This window comes from Biomphalaria glabrata, chromosome 9 (assembly GCF_947242115.1).
Source record: "Biomphalaria glabrata chromosome 9, xgBioGlab47.1, whole genome shotgun sequence".
NCBI lineage: Eukaryota > Metazoa > Mollusca > Gastropoda > Planorbidae > Biomphalaria > Biomphalaria glabrata.
This window is the reverse complement of record NC_074719.1, coordinates 34,901,804-34,919,959: the sequence shown is the minus strand read 5'-3', so window position 1 is coordinate 34,919,959 and position 18,156 is coordinate 34,901,804. Positions and strand designations below refer to the sequence as shown.

At 39.1% G+C, this 18,156-nt stretch overlaps 1 long non-coding RNA gene across 1 annotated transcript; it reads left to right on the top strand.

The window, feature by feature from the left end:
- The first annotated feature begins 9,333 nt into the window (after positions 1 to 9,333).
- Positions 9,334 to 17,036, top strand: LOC106057751 (uncharacterized). Its single transcript, XR_001215877.2, has 2 exons — positions 9,334 to 9,412; positions 16,945 to 17,036. It is a non-coding gene; the product is annotated as an uncharacterized LOC106057751 (long non-coding RNA).
- The last annotated feature ends 1,120 nt before the right edge of the window (positions 17,037 to 18,156 follow it).

The following is an 18,156-nucleotide window of genomic DNA, read 5'->3' as shown; positions in this document are numbered from 1 at the left end:
TTTTGTTTCTCTTGTCATACTAGTCATACTTTTGATTTTCTAATAATATATACTAAATGATTAATACAAAAAAATACAAAAACAAAAAAAAAATATTAGCTAGTTGACATTGCGAGGATTAAGTATGAGATACTAATATTTTATTCCTTTCTTTCCAAGAAAATATTTATTTTTTTTCATAAGGAAATCTTTTTTTTTAATCTTCTTTAGTTGACTACTGAAAAAAAAAGTACTCAAAATTAATTTATTGAAGCTTACTGCAAAAGGTTTCTTTTGTATTTCATAATTTCAGAATATAGATGTAGGAAATGATATTCAATATGTGACAGCAGAAACATTCGGAAGAAAGACTTATAGACTTACAAGTAGAAAATCTTATAGAGATGAATAGAAATAATGACCATGAAAATGGTGATGAATCATTAAAAAAAATTACAATTTAAAATTATATGAAAACGTGACCTTATTTATAAAATGTGTCAATATAGTTTATAAACGAATGTACTTATAAAAACAAAGTGGTTTAATATCGCAGTCTTGTCCTTGAATCTATTGTAGGCTAGAAGAAAAAGAGGTTAGCCAATAGAAAAAAACTTGTGTAGACACATCTCTGCAAACGTCACCGATACTTGTAGAGGTCAGAACTACCTACATATTGAGTTTACTCGGCTATTGAAAGCAAATATTAAACTTCATAACTTTCTTGAGTTCATAAGAATTGCGATTTCTTCCAACTTTTGCCTCGACTGAGGCGTTCGTCTTATTTAGGTCACGATGCTTGAAGTTCCCCAGTTCAAACATAAAACATTAGGATGGAGAAACTAAATTTGTGATCAACTGGAGGGGAAAAAAACTAGACTGACAAAATATAAAAATATCCTTACTTCATCTTTGTGAAACTTAATTAGACCAAGAGTCAGGTCACGACCATCTTAGACTACGTGCTGAAAACTTCTGAATTTTGTCTGACTGAACTTAATCAGCTAACACCTTTTGTTTGATAAGTGTTTTGTTTTGCTTCCATTCAGTTCAAAACCTCAGCATTATTATTTCAAACTCAGGACACGGTCACCGTGAACACCTTGTTGAATATGTCACTTTGATCTTGGTAGGTCAACTGCTAATTGTCTCCACAAAAGAACGCAAGGGCTTCACACCATTGTTCAACAAGATTAGACTTGCTCTACAAAAGGCGATTTTTTTTTGTTTCTCTACAAAGCTGTGTTTAAAGACTTAACAGAAACTAATCTCTAAGATACTAATTAGAACCAAACATAGATCAATAGTTCTAATTGACGTAAGTTAACCTTAGGTTCTGTGTATCATTTGACATAGACCACTGGTGACGGCCTAAGCTTTTGGTAAATTTTTATTCCAGAAGTAAAGCAAAATGAAAATCAGTCCAAAAGCTTTGTTGTTTTTTTTTTGTTCCGCTTAATAATGTTCATATTACTTAATAAGCTATATTCTACCTAATTTATGAGACTTCCGAAATTCAGACGCGATTCTAGATCAATATTCGTGATTGTACCTTAGAAAATGAATTAAAGACACCTGTCTGAACCAATGACATTAAATGACTCTTGGGCATTGAAGCGAAACGATGGCGATAACGCAATGTTATGTGGTGACTGGAACGGAACATAGTAGAAACCAATTATTTTGTTATCCACTCCACTCTTTGTCAACTAAACCAAATAAACTATATATATATATATATATATATATATATATATATATATATATATATATATATATATATATATATATATATATTTATAGCTTCTATATAGCGCTACTTTCATGCTTATAGCATGCTCAGAGCGCTTTGGTCCAATCTCATTTGCGGACCATTGGGGAGAGGGTATCTAGGAGTTGTTTTTCCGTGCTGCCTTTAGGCGCTAAGTAAACACAACTCGAACCTCGAGCCCCCTTCATAGGTACCCAAGCCAAGCCAAGTTCAAGCGCACTTATCCTCTCGACCACGCTTCCCACTGTCCTTACGTACACTAAAACACTATTGAAAACCTCCAAAAAACTGTAATAATTGTGAAATGTAATAAAGCATAATTTAAATGTTGCGGGCATTGCGCGTAAATCAATTTCAACTGTTTGTTTCGGGAGGCAAATGCGAAGCCTTCAAAAAAAGTGTGCCATGCCTCTTAGACTCGATTAATACCGTAAATAACAAACATAAAGGATTCACTTTCAAAAACTAAAACTTATCACTGCATCTCGTTGTCTTATCAAGCACGCTAAAAGCCTAATGGGCTATGTTGCTGCAAGTAAAAATTTCTGTGTCAGTAGTAAGTAGCCCGATTTTTTTGATTAATAAAGCAGTCTTAGTCTTAGTATTAAAACACATACCTATATATTTACTATAATATATTTAGGTATTTGATTTTTATAGAAAATGTGTTTGTGTTGGTGCTATTTTTATAATTAAACACCAGTATCAAAACCTAGGAAAAAAAAACAGTTTCAAGTCTATGATCTAAATTCTGGTCTAAATTGAAATGACAAACTGTGCAAGAAAGGCAACATTGAAAAAATACATAAAATTAGATCTACTCTACGCTAACACAATAAAAATAACTTTGAAATGTATATTTATACAATACTACAGATATAGGTCTAGCCTTTGTGAAATGCATTCGTGTTTCTTGTTTCTATAACGCGCGAAATGTATATACTATATAGCTACAAATCTATGACAGACAACTCAATGACAATGAGAAATCAATGATACAGATTTAGTATACGGTTAAACACACAAACCAATTCGACACTCCAGTTTTGTAATATACAGCTTATTTTCATACTAGCATAAGTAAAGTAAAGTCACGTGGGTGAAGGAAGTACATGATAGAGCATTATGGCGTCGCACTGTAAAAACTGGCGCAACAGAGGACAAGAAAACAGCGCTGGCAGAAGAAAAGGCCCTGAGTAAAAAAAAAGTTCAAGGCAAACGATACGAGTTTAAGCTAGAATAACCTTCCCAACGTGCAACAGTCACTCTGGGTCTCACAAAGGTCTCACAAAGGTCTCACCAGCCAAAATCCCCTAACCGTTTGGGTGGCAAAAGTCGTATGAAACTGGCATATTTCAACACCGTTGGTCACATGACACCCTCATTAATGTTCACAAAAGTAAAATGATGACTTTAATATCATCTGCTCTATAGATTGTTAGGTAGAAAGGGGGTACTTCATTATTATTATTTTTTTTACATATTTCGCTTTTAAAGCATTTATGGGATATAAGAGATTCTATTGTTAAATTGTTTTCATCTTCGTTGACAAACATTGTAATAAATTACAATGATTGAACTGATAGTGGGTTTATTGTGCAGCAGAGAAATAGCGAATCTGTGATGAATACTAAGGATGGCAGAAACAAGTATAATATAATAGTATGACATCATTTATTTCTAACTGTAGTAAACTAAGATTCAGGTCACGCCTACCTTGGTCTACGTGCTGAAATAGGCAGTATATGTCAGGGTGAACTTAGTCGGTCATCTCTTTTGTTTGGTAATTAGTATTTTGTTTTCAGCCCTGAAAGCCTCAACTCATTGTTTAAGATAAATAGACTAACAAAGCAGGGTTGGAAGATTCATTTGACTCCAATTATAACCTAACCAAAAGGGCACTAATTAAATCATTATACAAAAATCAATAATTCTAACTTTGGTTGGTTGAGGTCTTTCTGCACGGTATCACGTAATGGTATACAATTGATCTCCAAAGAGATAGGTCTCCAATGGCATTAGACTTCGCTTCAACAGCTTTTCATGCACTCGGGTAGAATTTGTGCCTTTTAAAAGCAAAGTTGAAAATTCGCATTGCAAACTGCATCAATGTTTTAAAAAATAATTATATTAGTTTGTATGAAATAGGAATATATTTTTAAATAGTTCAAATATTGTTATAACTGAAGGGAGGCAACTCGACGTGACATAGATGTTTATTTACATGGAGACATGACAAACACATAGGACATATGCCTTGAGCACAGCATCTTCATCTCGGTTCTAGACTTGGGCTAAATCTTTCTCTTCTCCCTAATGTCAACATCCTTCCTAGTCTAGTCCCTAATAGTGTGCACCCTCTGCACTAGCCTGGATAGTGGTGTGCATATATATATTTATTGGCTCCTTTTGTCTCAAAAGGCAATGGATGCGCCCAAATGAGTCACTGGTTTTGGATTAATCTTGAGACGGGGCAGAATCTGGTGTGGCTAATCAAGTCAATTCTAGAACGGCAGACTTTGTCACAATTCGCACATGTGTATGGCTCTGATTCAGGGCTAGCGGACAGGGCAGCTTTCTTTTTTTCCCTCTTGATTAAGGCTGCTTCAATTCTTTTGTTCTCAGCTAGGGTTTTCCCAGCACGCACAGTCTGTCTCCATGCACTCTGGTCTTTGGCTATGTTTTCCCACATACTTTCGCTGATGACTGTTGCTCTCATGTCTCGCTTGCAGACATCTCTATATGTTAGTCTTGGGCGGCCCTTGGGTCTGACTCCTTCCACAAGCTCAACATATAAGATATCTTTCGGGATTCTACCATCTGGCATGCTGGTGACATGTCCGAGCCAGCATAATCTTCTTTGTGTTAGGAGAGCATACATGCTGTTCATATTGGCCAATCTCAAAACTTCCTGATTGGAGACATGGTCCCTCCAAGAGATGCCCATTATGCGTCTCAGGCAGCACAACACAGGCGTTGTAGACTAGGATTTTGGTCGCTGTGGTCAATTTACCATTTTCCCAGACGCGCTTGGAGAGTTTTGTAAATGCTGTGGTAGCTTTTCCTATCCTTTTTGTCAGCTCGATGTCTAAGTCGAGGTTACTGACAATTGTTGAACCCAAGTAGGTAAATTCCTGCACCACTGAAAGGGTGTGGTTGCCAATTTGTATTATAGGTATTTCTGCGACGTCTTGTGCCAGGATTTCGGTCTTGGAGAGACTTATAGTAAGGCTAAACTCTTGACAACCAGCTGCTAAGGCGTTCACTAGCTTCTGTAGACCTCCTTGTGAGTGAGATACGAGTGCCGCGTCATCGTAAACAGCAGCTCCCTTATGAAGATACGACGCCTTTTCGTTTTGGCTTTAAGACGTGCCAGGTTAAAGAGCCTTCCATCGGATCTGCTATGGATATATATTCCGTCTTCCATGGATTTAAAAGCACTGGTTAGTACGACTGATAAGAAGATGCCAAATATTGTAGGGGCCAGTACACATCCTTGTTTACGCCGCTCTTAATGGAGAATGGCCTGGAGGAAGAACTTTCAAACTGAACAGTGCCCTGCATATTTTCGTGAAAAGCTGACACTAGTTTTCTTAACTTATTTGGGCAGCCGTTTCTCTCTAGTACAGCAAACAGACCTCTTCTGCTAACAAGGTCAAAGGCCTTGGTCAAATCAATAAATGCTATGAAGAGGGGCTGCTTTTGTTCTCTGCTCTTCTCCTGTAGCTGCCGCAGAGAGAAAATCATATCTGTTGTAGATCTACCTGCCCTAAAGCCACACTGCGACTCTGGATAAACACGATCTGCCAGGATCTGTAATCGCTTTAGTAATACTCTAGCAAAAGCCTTTCCGACTATGCTAAGCAGTGAGATTCCTCTGTAATTGTTACAATCAGAGCGGTCGCTTTTATTTTTATAAATTGTAACTATTTTGGAGTATTTCAATTCCTGGGGGACCACTCCTTGTTCCCAGCACAAGCTTAGCAGTTCATGGAGTGGTTTAATAAGGGCATGTTTTCCAGCCTGAATGACTTAAGAAGGAATGTCATCTCCTCTGGTTGTTTTCCCATGTGCAAGCATGTCAATGACAATGCTCAGCTCCTTTACTGAGGGCGTTTCGTCTAATTCCGTCAAAACTGGAAGTGATAGGAAGTTGGAAACAGCATTTTGTGAGATGACGTTTCAATCTGGTAGAGTTCTGCATAGTGTTCTACCCATCGTTCCATTTGCAGCGCACGATCGCTGATGATTGAGCCATCTTTTGACTTGAGCGGAGCACACTTGCTGGTGTGAGGTCCAAAGGCTTTTCTCATGCCCTCATATAGTCCTCTTATGTTACCACAGTTTGCACAAGATTGAATATCTTCGCATAGCTCCTGACAGTATTTGTTAGCACATTGTCTCGCTACTCTTTGGGCATTGTTACGTGCAGCTCTGAGCCTTTTTAAGTTGCTTGGGGTGGGATCCTTCTTGTAGATTAGCATGGCTGCTCTCTTGTTCATAGTGGCAGTTTCCATTTTTGTTAGACTAGCTTCAAACCAGTCTACGCTTTTCTTGGTTTTGTTTCCAAAGACCAGTGATGATGTTTGGTAGATTGTATCACGCATAAACGTCCAGCTTTTTTCTACCTCAGTCACAGAGAAGTTTTTAAAAGCTTCCTCTAATTCGTTCTCAAATTTGGTGCAAAGATCAGAATTTTTTGTGCTTGATTTTTTTTTTCATTGTGATGTGTGGATCTTATTTGGCAGCAGTCTTGTCCGGCAGGACACTAAAGTATGATCAGTATCACAATCCGCTCTTTTGTAGCACGTGTCAGCAGTATATTTTCAATGTCCTTTTTTCGTGTCAGTATCATATCCAGCTGGTGCCAGTGCCCAGACCTAGGGTGCCTCTATGAGACACAGTGCTGTGGTTTAGTTCTGAAGTATATGTTGGTAATGCAGAGCTTATGGTATGTGCAGAATTCAAGCAGTAATTGTCCGTTCTCATTCATCTTTCCGATTCCAAAAAGCCCAAGGCAGTCTGGCCAAGTAGTGTGATCTGATCCTACTCTGACATTGAAGTCCCCTAGAAGGATCATATGTTCTTTTTGAGGAATGTTTGCAATGGCGTCTTTGAGGTCTCCATAGGACTTGTCTTTGTCCTCCTGATGCGAGCATAGTGTGGGGACATAGGCACTAATTAGTGTGACTTTTCCAGATGCTGTCATCATACTTATGCTTAGTAGCCGTTCCGAGCCACCAACTGGAGGGACTATCATGGGAAGAAGACTGTTTTTGACAGCAAAGCCCACACCATGTATTCGAGTCTCATCCTGTGCTTTCCCTTTCCAAAAGAAAGTGTAGTCAGGCTCGCGGAGCATGCCGTTTTCGGCCAGTCGGGTTTCTTGCAGGGCTGCAATGTCAATATGTATCCTTTTTAGCTCGTTGTTTATAACTGCCGTCTTCCTTGCATCGTCGATCTGCCTAAGATCATCAGTGAGACCAGGACCTTGGATAAAGGCATCATGGGTGGCCCATGCGTCATGATCCCTCTCTCGACCTTGCTGATGTGATCCAAAGAAACGCATCGCATTACATTTGGCACCAACTCAGTTGCAGAAGCTGCCGGATTGAATTTTATAGCTGATACTCCCAACGCCTAAGGGGCTTCACTCCTGATTTCTCCTCGAGGTTGTCTCATGAAGTCTCAGTACCGCAAGGCAGCGGTTGTTTGAAGTCAGAGTACCCCTCTCCTAGATGAACTGCCTTACTAGGCTGACGAGCTCCATCTCCCGAAGCTCCCGGTTTTGTGGCGCCAGGTATCCGCCTTCACCCCTTCACTTGTTAGTAAGAGCAGTTTCGCCGGGCTTAATATCTAAGCTACACGAGCAGACCAGGTGCTGGACTTAGTTGTCAGAGGCTATTTGAGACGCATGTCATTAGGAGTATTTTATAGACAATGGGAGCTTAACCCCATTGAGACCCCTGGCCATGACAACATTTGAAACAATACTATTAAATCATTTAATAAAGCTTTCACTAAAGCTTGTATTACTGAGCCACTACACTAAAGATTTAGGATTTCCTGATGTAAAGAAAAAAGACGAAGAGGCAGACAGAGAAAGCGATGGAAGGACAACATAAAAGAATAGACGGGCCTGCCATTGATAGAGGTTTTAAACAAGGCAAAAGACAGGGAGGAATGGAGAAAGACGGTCGAATTATCTTGCTTGGTGCCCCAACGGTCCAACGGACTAAGGGATAGGTAAAGGTAAAAGGATGTAATGAGAACGTGCTGAAACAATAAATAAACCTAGAACAACATCAAGTGGAACAGTCGTAGCTCCACAAAAGTTTCTAATTAACATACATAACGTCACTAGCTGTATAAGCGGAAGATCAAATTTAGATTATATTTTATACAACAATAAAAAATGACACAGTATATTTTAGGTGTACAAAAAGATTTTGATGAATTCATGGACTAACCCAAAAAAATGTATTTATTCACGAAAAATACAGGTACAAAACTTTACAATCTTTCTATGTTTTAAACACAGATGTAAAAAACAAAACAAAACAACAACAACAACAAAAAAAAAAAAAAAAACAGCCGTCGAGGGTTGGGGCAGTCAAGTGTCCAACCAGTTAAATCAGGCCAGCATATTTCCAACAATCAACCTATGAAAGAACGAATGGTGACTTTACAGGAACATATTGTATGATACATCCACGTGTAAATCCCTCGTGGTGCAATCACGTGATCTTCTAGAAAGAGCTGAAAACTCATCGGTGGCGTTTCAACTACTTTTAGACTACAGTATATACATTTATGGAGGTGCGGTGGTAAGCGCTTGGCTTCTGAACCAGGGTCCCGGGTTCGATTCCTGGTAAAGACTAGGATTTTTAATTTCGGGATCTTTGGGCGCCTCTGAGTCCATTCAGTTCTAATGGGTACCTGACATTAGTTGGGGAAGAGTAAAGGCGGTTGGTTCTTGTCCTAGCCACATGACACCCTCGTTAACCGTAGGCCACAGAAAAGGATGATCTTTACATCATCTGTCTTATAGATCACAAGGTCTGAAAGGGGAACTTTACTTATAGATATACAACAAAAAGACAAACAAAATACTGAAGCTTTTCCAAGAATGAATTGGATAAATTTTAAGAATAGAATCAAATTGACCTCAGTCTTTCAATCCAGAAAAATACTATGGAGAAAAACAAAAATACTTTTATTCATAGAAAAAAAAAAATAAAAAAAACTAGTTGTTGTAATAAAAGTTCAATTATCATAGAACTTCCGTATCGAAGAAATGATTAGAAATTCAAAGCTGTAATAATTATTAATGTTCTTTTTTTTTAAATGACACATGAAAATCAAGTGTTATTAATCTTTGATTAGACCAATATAAAAATAAACGTCGTCTGGAACTCTTAACTTTAAAAAAACTTATAGAAACAAGAACAGACGCAAACATCATTAAAAAATAGTTTTGATAGGCATCGCCTTGTTTAGTTATGGATACGCCTCTGATAACAAATCGCCACGTCAGTTAATCCTCGGATCTCATTAATCAAGTAAATTAAATGCAGGGCCAAAACAAATATAAGACTGCATGGTGACACTCAAAGTGCAAAGGAACCACAGCATCTCCAACAAGACAGTCTAATTTAGTGGGTGAGTTGAAACTTATACTTTGACTTAGTTAAAACACATTAAATTATCATTCCTTAAATTATCATCACTTTTCTGTTTCTAAATGTTTTAAAAAATCGGCTAATTTATAATAGTCCGTGTTCCTGATTTAAATTCTTTATTTCCTACTCTCTTTATGTGTAAGAAAAAAATGTGGAAGTTTGTCGGAAAACAAACTAATCATGAAATTTAAAGATAGAATTTCGCACATGTCACAAAACCCCTGAACATGTTTAATTTAGACACCGCATTCTGAAAACTAAAACCTCTCTCTTTCATACCCCACCTCAATTTCTGTTCAAAAAATAAATTTCTGCTCAAACCATTTATAACCACTGTTCTCAAACTAAAAACGTCTGGAACAAGATATCACAACCAGAGACGCTGATTATGCTGATTAGTGCAGATAACCCTACAAGGTCCATAGACAGAGATGAGATGATGTTGATGAATCAATGACCATATTTTTGTTTTTATTATCAATATATATTAAATAACATGTACACAATATGCACACTTGCATTTTCTGAAATAAAAATACATTTTTACTGTGAATTTTGTCAGTTTTTGATTGTTCGTCTCATTGTGCTAATAAAGTTGAGTCGTATTTAAAACTTATGTGTTTGTGATTTAAAACATTAGTGGAAAACGATACCTTGCGTAGAGAAATGTTCTATTTTTTCTAAACTAGACTCCACCTTCTTTAAATGTGAAGAAAGAATGTAAGGAACGCGAGCTCTTCAAAAAAATGTGACCTAACAATCTAGGAAATGCAAAGGGCGATGAAAAAGAGTATACCAAACCATTCTTGTTACAAACTATGTGCATTTCAAGAGCAGTTTATTGAACTGAAAGAATAAAGCATATACAAGATTTATTTTTTGACTCAAGAGAGCGAAGACTATATGAAACTTAATATATGACTTCATCTTTCTGAAAGAAATGATTTGCGCCCCATTGAATCACTGATTATAGTTTCCTCGTTAGACCGGTCAGAATCTGATGTGACTAATCAAGATATGGATAAACTGAAAGGGCAAACTTCGATTTCTTTGTCTTTAATAGGGTCCTTCGTTTTCTTTGCTCTCGCCAGCTTCGTACCAGCAGGTACAATCCGTCTCCCCACTATATCGAGCTATAAGGCAGTATGGCCCGTAGTTCTCATGTCTCGTTTGCATTCATCTCAGTAAGCAAATCTTTGATTGCGTGGTCAATCTGCCATTTTCCTAGACACATTTGGAGAGTTTTACAATATCTAAAGAAGCGCACACTATTTAAAACTATTTAGTAGTGCAAGGAAAAGAACTCCTGTATGACAGCAGGAAAATTGGAAAGTATGTGTCCAAGCTGTATTGTCCATCATCGGTGACCTTCGCCAAGTATTGTTCCAAGGTGCGGTTGCGGGCGTAGTGGGGTAGAGCGAGTTTTATCTATACCAATCACCCTGCACATTTCTTGGAACTCCCTAGACTCAAAGTTCCTGCCCTGGTCGGAGTGTAGCTCCATAGGGACACCAAATCGACTGATCCAGTTCTCTACAAGCGTTTCTGCTACCGTCGTTGCACATAGTTTCGGCATCGCATACGCCTCCTGTCATATACTGAAGTAATCCATAGCTACCAATATGTACTTTTCGCTTCGTCTAGTTTTTGGAAATGGCCCTGCCACATCGATGTCAATTCTTTCAAACGGAAGTCCAACTATGTATTGTTGCATATGTCCCCTTGTTTTGCGTTGAGAGCCCTTTGCAGCCGTACAGACGTTGCAAACCCGGCACCATTCCTCCACATCCTCTCTGTATCTGAACCAGTAGAATCGTTGTCGAACCTTATCTAGAGTGTAATTGACACCGAAATGAGATCCACTGGTACCATTTTGAATTTTCTGCAGCACCTCAGACATTCTGATTTTAGATAGTAAAAGCTGAAGACGCATGATTTGCCGTCAACGGATTCCCAGACAATTTTAATAACACCATTTATGATGGTTATTGAGCCCAGTACGCCTTTATAGCAGCCCCCTTCTCAGAGATGTGCTGCCAATAGGGCCGTTGTCCATTATTCTCCTTCCATAGCAAAATGGGGGCCAGATTAGCATCTTCTAACTGCTCCTCTTGAATCTTGTCATCAGACCAGGACCCGGTAACATCTACTTCCTGACGACTACGGTGAATTTCTTTTTCCTCTTTTTTCTACAGTGCCTGCACTCCGTTTTGCGTTGTCTCCGAGACAATGCATTGACTTTCTGGTGAATCAGTCCCTTCCTGTGTTCAGTCTCAAATTCATAACTCAGCAACCTTTCAAGCCATCTCGCCACATGTCCCATAGGATTCTTGAAAGATAGTAACCATTTCAAAGCTGCGTGGTCAGTTCACAGTTTAAACCTTTGTCCATAGAGATATTTATGAAAATGTTTAATTGAATCAACCACAGCGAATACTTCTCGTCTCGTAACACAATAATTCATTTCAGACTTCAACAACCTTCTACCTTTCCATCAATTTTCTGCGATAATTCAGCACCGATCCCGTACCGCTTGCGTCTGTATCTATAATGAATGGTGTACCCAACATTGGGTATGCTAACATCGGCGACGAAACAAGAGCCTCTTTTTATTTTTCATACGCCTCTTGGCTTTCTATTGTCCATATGAATCGTTTTTTTTTTCTATTCTGTCAGTTGGTGAATAACTCCTGCAATCCCAGAGAAGCCTGGAACAAAGCGTCGGTAATAAGTACAAAGGCCAAGAAAACTTTTCAGTTTCTGTACACTTTCAGTGGCGGGATATTACCTAATCCCTTCACTTTTGTCTGGATCCGTGCTTATACATTCGCTTGATACGTCATGGCCCAAATATTTTACTTCCTTCTTGAATAGGTCACACTTCTTGGGGTTGATCTTCATGCCTGCACTTCGAATCCTCTGAAACACTTCTCTCAAATTATTCAAATGTTCATCTGATGTCTTCCAAGTACGATAATGTCATCAAGATATACCAGACAAGTATTCCAGTTAAGACCGCTTAAAACTTGCTCCATCAATCTCTCAAAAGTGGCTGGTGCATTGCATAGGCCAAATGGCATCACCTTAAATTGCCACAGGCCGCTTCCAGCTGAAAACGCCGTCTTTTTTTCTTTGTCCTTGGAATGCATCTCTACCTGTCAATATCCGCTCTTGAGGTCTAGAGTCGAAAAGGTTCTTGATCCGGCGAGTGTGTCCAGTGTGTCATCGATGAGGGAAAGAGGATAACTCTGTCTTTCTGTGTGACATTATTCAATGCCCGGTAATCTACACAAAACCGCAAAGTCCCATTTTTCTTTTTAACCAACACAACTGGTGAACAACACGGGCTGTTGGATGGCTCGATGACCCATTGTTGTTTGATACGTTCCAGCATATCGAGGGCTTCTTGCTGTTTTGCCAGCGGTGGACGGGGCGGTGGTTGTCGAACTGGACAAGCACAAAGTGGGGTGCCAAAGCTGACATGCTACGCACATTGTATCTAGGGGCAGTCAGATCACAAATTGAATACAGCTATACAGTTCAAGTATACGCTAGTAAAACTGCCCTCAAATCACTCGACCGGGTACAAGCACAGGCTGTACGGTTCATTTGTGGCACCTTTAGGACAAGCCCAACAAACGCTGCTGAAATCTTTACTAACTGGCACCCTTACATCTTAGGAGTGAGAGGGCAGTACTTACGGCCTACGAGCGCTACAAAAGGGGCGACTCTAGGCTACCCACCTCAATTTTAGTGCGACAGTGGAGAGAGAGGAACCGCATTAAAATGCGATCGTTCCTACATATAGCGGCCAATTTGTCAAATTCAGCTGGACTCTCCACTGATAGAATCCCTATTAGAAGAATCAGTACGTGCCCTCCGTGGAGGAGATTGCCGGCCCCACAAATAAACCTGTCTCTGTTAGGGCAAGAGGGAGCCACCAAGAGGCGATTGACACCTGCCATTCTCCAAAATTTGGCATCCATAACCATAAAATCCTACCCATCAGATGCCATATTCTGTTATACCGATGGGTCGGTAATGAGGGACCCCGACAGATCGGGTATGGGGGCCTTATTGTCTACCCCGACCGGACTGAACCAGATAGGCTCTCTGGTCCATGCGGCTACGCTGCATGCTCCATGGATGCCGAACTTACAGGGATAACTAGGGCGTTCGAGGCCATTAGGGTCCGAATGCTCCAACGCGAGACTAGCGCCACTACGGTGGTGTTGGTCACTGACTCTCGCTCCAGTCTCCTAGTTATGGGTGGCGGAGGGGGAGGGTCGCCCGTAATAGAAGAGGCAATCGGCGCCGCAGATAACATCCGCCGAGCTATTGGAGCTGTCGTTTTTATGCAGTGGGCGCCTTCACATTGCGGCGTGAGGGGCAATGAAACGGCAGACGCCCTCGCAAGGGAGGGTGCAATGGCAGCCACACACCTCGAAGCACCAAGCACGTACTTACAAGCAACGGCACAAATCCGAGCACTCATTCATGAGAAGTGGTTAAAGTCCTGGGAGGAATCCGACAGAGCACGTGGTGTCTGGCAGCGCATGCGTCACCCAGATCGCGACGATCCATGGTGGCGACTGAGGAGGTCAGAGCAGTCAATAGTTGCACAGTGCAGGACGGAACACTGTCCTATTGGGGCATACTTTGCCCGGTTCCACACTAACTTTGACTCCCGATGCCGTCACTGTGGAGAGAGCGTCGAAACAGTGTCGCATGTCTTGTACGAGTGTCCCCAGCTCCGCGAGCTAAGGGGGGACTTGCATGTGCAGTCACTCGACTTGTATGGTAGCTACGAGGCACTACGCCGGACGGCTAAGTTTCTTGCCAGAGCACTACGGGAGGACTAGTCCTTCCTGCTCGGATTTTTCAATAGGAGTTCATCTCAGGTGTTGCCAATGAATGAGCCATACGGGAAAGACGCTTAATGTCTGCCGCTAATTCCGGTAGTGTTTCTCCACTCTTCTGCTGTCGGCTTTTTTGTATTCTAAACACTTCCTGTAATTGTTCGGCGCCGTATCGCAGTTCCGTTGTTTTGGCCATGGCATTAAAGTCCGTCTGGTCCTTCATTGTCTGTAACAATTCGGAGCCTTGCTTCTGAGTGCCAACACCAGACTATTTGCTTTCTCTGCCTTAGTATTCCATCTGTTGATTTTGGCCGCCGCTTTAAACTGTAATCGGTATACCGCCCAAGAAACAGAAACGTTAAACACCGGCGGTTTAGTCTTCCCAATCATTTCGTTCAAAGTGTCCCCCGCATATTGTTTCTTTTCCAGCTATGCCTTCATTTCACTAAGTAGTAGTTAAACTTTTGAATCGAAATCCCCTACCATTTGGGACTTTAGCTCAGTTACCTCATTTCTTCTTGTTTGGAATCGTCTGTATACTTCTTTAAATCAGACACAAATGATTTTATAGAGCTCAGTTCATTACCTATTTCTTTTTTTAAGTTCATCCATTAATGATTTCATGTTTCCCTTCATTGAGTTTCCTATGTCAGTATTTGTCTTGCTTTGTTCTTGTATCATCCAGTATCAAAACGTTGATCAACTAAAACTAAAACTTATGTTGATTTACCCGAAAATGGGATCGTTCAATTTCTTGTACATAGACCTTTCTCTCCCCTTTCGTTGAGGATCCCACCTCTGACACGAATTGCTGTAACTTAGCCAAATAACCTCAACGAAATGATTACAAAATAGAACATTTAATCAACAATAAGAAACTAGATCTAGAGCCAAACTAATCACATCACAAGCGTCCTTGTTTTCATCTCTTCTCTAATCATCGGCCATCTTTGACTTCCTCTATCCTTTCGTGTGTTTCATGGTGCACAGTCTCGCACCCAATGTGGAGTCATAACAATATATTAAGAATTTAACGACAGATTCTTCACTATCGGAGGCGCGGGTGATGAGAGGTAAAACGCTAGACAAGTGTTTCAACTTACATTTGGGTCTTGTGTCTTTACGTCTTTAATGTCATTAGGTCTCTTTGTTATTAGTCATTCACAAAAAATGTGGTTTTAATAGTGTGCGTAAAGTTTGTATAGCCTTAAAAAGATCATATAAATTGCACAAATATTTCTTTATGAAAGATTATTGTGTAGGATGGTAGCACATTTATATCTTTTGGAAAGATCCAAAAATATATTGTAACGGCTCTCTATCTAAAAATCAATTATAACAACACACAACAAACAAAAAGAACTTGACATCTCGGGATCGAAATAACCTGATTCTTTAATGTTCACCTGATCCATAGTCAACTTTGCGTAATTGGGAACACTGCATAAATGCTTCATAGTGGATAACCATTCTATCTAATTAATTTCGTACTGCTGTATCAGACTCTACAGGTCGTTTTAAACACGTACTGGATTCTACTGTTCTGGACCTACTCTACTGGAATGAATCTGAATCTCTCTTGACTCTTAAACCTTCGCTTTGTATTAAGGGTCCCCGAAGGCCTTTTCGTATTCGATAAAACACATTCAGTTCCTTCTGGATGATCACATGACCATATCAGAAATAAATAACATGAGAGAAAACAACAAATACAGTAGGAGTAAGTGGGAATGTACAAGAGTGGATAAATTTGTCATCACAAATACATATCACATCCCTATTAAATATTTGCAGTTTAAATCTATTACTTCTATATTTTTATAGAGATCTTTGTTGTAATGTGTGTTTTTTTAAATTCGCATTAATGATTCCGAGTATTCTTAACTAGCATACATGGTAGTTTCTTTAGTTATTTTTTCTGACCTCCTATAAAACTTACATTTTTTTGCATTTAACCATTCTAATTTTGAACATACTAAATCAAGACTTTATTGGGTTTTTTTTCCGGGTAACGGACTCTATATGCCCTAGACAGCTCTAGTCAGTTCAGTTTAGTCATGATATGTCAAGGACTTCAATCTACCTGATATAAATTGAGAACAGTCAATATCGGTGGTAAATGCCCAACTAAACAAAACGGTATGAGACCAGAATAACCGAAAAAAAGGCATAAAATCCACACAAAAAAAGAGGCGTAAGCAAAAAAAAAAATCAATTCTCAGTTATGTCATTACGTATAATATTTTTCTTAAAGAAACAATTGTATATTGTAGTTATACCTAAACGACTTGTTTTAGATAATAATCTTAATCAATAATCTTAACATTTTATCCCGAAGAAGTATTTTCAAGATTCTTTTCAATAATTTCTGTAGCATTCAGAATTTCATTTGCTCAGAACCCGATGATTCGTGCAGACTGTCGGTGCTTGTCCATAATGAAGCCGTCAATATTTATCACCATCCATTCATCGTCGAGTAATTGAATGTGTACAAATTGGTCTAAAACCATTTCTGCATGTCAGTTATATTATATCATCATTAAAGACTGCACATTTTTCTTCGACCTAATGGATTGTTCTAGCTATGTCTATATTTTAGCCAATTTATTATTATTATTATAATTTTATGTTTAGTAATTTTTTTTCACTTCAGTACTTCATCAAATAGAACATGTCAGTGTTAGCTATTCTAACAATATGTCTCCTTCTGGAGATTGTGCCACAAACAACCTGCGAAAAGCAAGTTATTTATCCTTTTTATACTACTTTAAATCAATTAATTTATTCAGTTTGTCAGATTTTTAATTGGACATATATTTTCGATATCTTAATTATTAACATACCCTTCTAAAATATGTTAAATTTATTAAAATTAACTATGTTGCAACAAAGTTATTGTTTGAATTTATTAACAAAATTTTAAATAAAAAGTAAAGAATTTCATATTTGTTACTAGCGGTACCAACCTACTACCCCTATTGATTTGGTCTCAGGCTATAAATTGTTGTATTTTTTTTGCCATGGTGCCCATCCCTTTTAAAACTTGGACCTGCCCTTCAATTCGAGTATCACTTTTCACTTTCCCACCCCCAACTCTCCGGATAGTCTTCTTTACACTATGTGACTATTTTTCTGCCTTGTAGTTATTTTGAAACAGTTGATAGGCTCTTTTGTATTTTAATTGCGGGGTTTTTTTTTTGTTACTTTTTACATAATGCTCAGCCCCTCCCTTCCTTCAAAACTTGAATGTTATAATGTTACCTCGCCCCTCCCTTCCTTCAAAACTTGAATGTTATAATATTACCTCTAATTGGCACGACTTAAGTATTTTAAAATATTTCACACTGTGCCTGGAACGTGTACATAAGTTTTTGACCGGAACAGCGTAGCTGGAAAGAGTTTAGCTTTTTTGTGTGGCGGGAATATAAGATCCAGGACTTTGATGCATACAGGAGTGACGGGAGAACTACAGCACAGTAGACTTTCAGTTTTCTGGAGTCATCTCCGTTGCCATACTTGTTCTTAAAGTCTGCCAAAAGCTGCACTGGCACGAGCAACACGGAAGTCAACCTCATCATCTAGGTTGGCGTTTGCTGATATGGTGCTTCCCAGATAGACAAACTTTTTGACGTTTGCTAATTTCTGGCCATCTTTGAGAATGTCTGGCTCTGTGACAGATTTATTTGGGGGAGGTTGAAGAAGCACTTCAGTTTTTTTTTTTTTTTTACATTAATGGTGAGGCCATAATTTTAGCAGGCGTTAGTGAAGAAGGACAGGCTCTTTTGAAGGTCTTCTTCGATTGGGGCATTTAGGGCATAGTCATTTGCGAATAGCAGGTCTCTGATGCAGTCATAGTTTACTTCAT